The sequence below is a fragment of the Rattus rattus genome, chromosome 1 (genome assembly GCF_011064425.1).
Source record: "Rattus rattus isolate New Zealand chromosome 1, Rrattus_CSIRO_v1, whole genome shotgun sequence".
Lineage (NCBI taxonomy): Eukaryota > Metazoa > Chordata > Mammalia > Rodentia > Muridae > Rattus > Rattus rattus.
Window position 1 is genome coordinate 97,767,627 of NC_046154.1, and position 3,428 is coordinate 97,771,054.

Consider the following 3,428-nt stretch of genomic DNA (forward strand, 5'->3'; position numbering starts at 1 on the left):
GAGAGGGAAGCTAAATCCCAATTTACCCTGCTGCATTCCTCAAGATTTGTTCCCTCCCAGTGTCTGCACTGTGCAAGCTCCATCAGGCCACTGCAGACCCAGCCAGAGGATTTGAATATTAATGCCATTCAGGTTTCCTTGTGAGACTCTGCCTGCAAGCCCATGCCTGAACCAGAGAATAAAGAGAATAAAGAGGAGTCAGAAGACGGCACAAATCATGTCCAACTGCCCAACGCGAAGAGGGTGTGGAGAGTGCTTTCTGGAGCGATGTGTTCATGGCATAATGAAAGCTTGTTGTTTAGGAGACAAAATAAAATCAGCTCCTTCCCATGGAGCCAGATACATTCTTGATGAGATTCCGGGTCTCACAAAAGAATGTGGCAGATGCCTTCCACTCACATGAAGCATCGAAATGTGGATCTGGAGAAACAAAGAAATTGAAAAAGAAAAATGAATTTGTTGTGAGATTGAAATACCACTTTTTTTTTTTTTTTTGTATTGCCGGCTGCGGTGTCTGTAATTCTCATCTGTCATCTCATCCTCTGTGTGTGTGTGTGTGTGTGTGTGTGTGTGTGTGTGTGTGTGTGTGTAATTTCCCCCCTCCAAACCTGCAAAACATTGCAAAACTGGATTTGAATATTTAAGGCAGACTGCACCAAGCATTTGCATTCCTCTGACTCATTCAGAGAAAAGACGTCTGAGCAGAAATACTGCAGATAAAAGAGAAACCATTAATCCAAGGAAGATTACTGGCACAGAATCTTTATCCTGTACCCTTCCTGAACCGAGACAAAGATCTCACTATGTACATCCCTCTGGCTTAGCTTCAGATAGTAAGCAATACAGAGGTGTAGACACAGTCTTTTTTAAAGGCACACTGCATGTGTCTGAATGCTGAAGCATCGTCCTTCTGCTAGATTCTTGCTTTTCTCCGTGTCTTGCTTTCTTTCTCAGAGTCCTCTGCTCCTGCTTTTAGTCCTTTCATGGCGGCTTTCTAAGGTCCTTGCCTTCCCCATGTGTTAGGATGGGCTTATGGAAAGACCTTTACAAGAAGTCCAAGGTAATCCTAAGTGCTCTAGATCGAGTGCGGATAGGTGCTAAGTGTTCTGGGCTAAGTGCAAGTAGGTACTAAGCACAGCTACACGACAGCCAGTCTTGATGTAATGCAGTAATTATTGGACTCTAGTTGTGACCTCACTTTCTTTGCCTGTAAAATGGGCAAATGTCAAGTCTTTATGCTGTACTCCTTGCATAGCCATTGTCTTAGTTATTTTCTCTATTGTTGTGATAAAATGCTCTGACAAACACAACTTCCAGGGAAAGGACTTATCTGAGCTCACTGTTTTAGGGATTATAGTCCATCATGATAAAGAAGTCATAGCAGCAGAAACAGGATGCTGCCAGCCACACTGCATCCACATTCAGGAAGCAGAGAAAGATAAATGCTGCTGTTTACCTGCTCTACCTGTCTGTTTCTCTCTCTCTCTCTCTCTCTCTCTCTCTCTCTCTCCCCTCCCCCCTCTCTCCTTCCCTCCCGCCCTTCTTTTTAGACAGGTCTCACTGTATAGCTCTGGTTGACCTGCAGCTCTCGATGTAGACCAGGCTGGTGTTGAGCTCACATAGATCTACCTGCTTCTGCCTCTGGACTGCAAGGATGACCAAAGGTGTATACCATCACTCTTAGCACTGTATTCTTTTTATGCCAGTGATGATACAAGCGCAAGAAACGGTGGCAGCCATTTTCAGAGTGGGTCTGCCCATCTCAAAAACCCAACTGGCATAATCCCTCCTTACAGGGATATCATATGCAGATCCTGCATTCATATTAGAGAGCTTTAGAGTAATATAAATATCCAAGCATTAGTATTTTAAGGAACAATATAAAATCAAAATAATTTTAGGGGTATTTATTTCTGTTTACTAAGGACGCCTAAATTGGCTTTTCCTAGGAAAGACTTTGTTTGTCTTTTTATTTGAAGTCAAACACACTATAGACCATGTTGATAAACATGATACTGATGATTTTAAGAAGATGATACAAACGACCCTCTGCGGAAGGAACCCTGCCACACTGTGCCAGGCTTCAGAAGTGACCTCCCTTACATCGTTCAACAATCACAAAGACGAAGTCTTAGCTGTCAGCATTCTTGTTTCGTAGACCAAGCAATTAAAGTTTAAAGACCCTAAGAAAATTTCTCAAACATACACAGGATTTGAACTCAGGTATAAGCCTAGGATCTAAATTATTTCTAACATGTTTTCCGCTATGTCTACAGGGACAGTCATGTTTCCTTTCCACTTTGATGTCTCCCCATTGAAGTGTTTCTAGTCTACATGCATAGGAACACACACAGTTATAAATGTCTTACACAAGGTGTTTTAATAAGCAGTTTCAGGTTGACAATCCCTAATGTCATTTCTTAATGAAGTGTCAATACTTTCCGTCAAGTCAAGTCCTCTCACTCTTGCCAACAATCAAGAACCAGTCTTCCCTCCCCATACAAAGTTACACCCTTACTCCAAGTGTTGTGTTTTATAAAAAGATAAGAGAAGAAGGAATATTTTTTGGTGGAGGTGCAGTAAGGTGTGGGGGAAGGGGGTGCCTCTGCGGGCCCACGCTAAGGCATCCCTATCCCTTCCCCCTAAAGGACCAGCCACGCTGTGGTATAGTTTATTCAGGGCATGGGGAGTGGAGTCGAGATGGTAGTAGAGACAGAGAAAGGCACACACACACGCACACACAGACACACAGACACACAGGCACACAGACACACACACACACATACACACACACAGAGAGAGAGAGAGAGAGAGAGAGAGAGAGAGAGCGTAAAGGAGAAGAGACCAGCCACGAGCATGTGGAGAGAGAGAGGGAAAGAGGACAGAAGGAGAGCAAGAAGGCAAGAGAGCGAGGAGGGGTCAGGCAGCCCCTTTTACAGCAAGTCAGGCACACCTGGCACTTGCCAGGTAACTGTGGGGCGGGGCTTAGACAAAATGCTAACACCAAGGATCCCGTGGTAGAGAGAGTGCTGGGTCTGAATCTCCCATGGAGAAGCAACTCTTATCTGAGGTATCTCTGGTTCTCCAGTTATCTCACTTGTATATCAGAAAAATGTTAGTATGGAAGATGGGTCCAAGCACACAGACACTCCAAGCCTTCTGCAAATGGAGAGTATGATGTTGATAAACATGATGATGATGATGGTGGTGGTGGTGATAATGGTGATGATGAAAGAAGGGGTTGCCAAGATAAGGACCACTCAGTAACATGTTAAGTTTGGTGAGCTATATGGTCTCTCTCATTAGCTGTGGATTTCCACCATTGTAGTGAAGTGCAGCTGAAGACCATGCATGAGTGGAAGAGCACAGTGGCGCTGCAATAAAAGCACATCATCTGTTCACCCGATTTCAAAGGCCATGATGAGCCA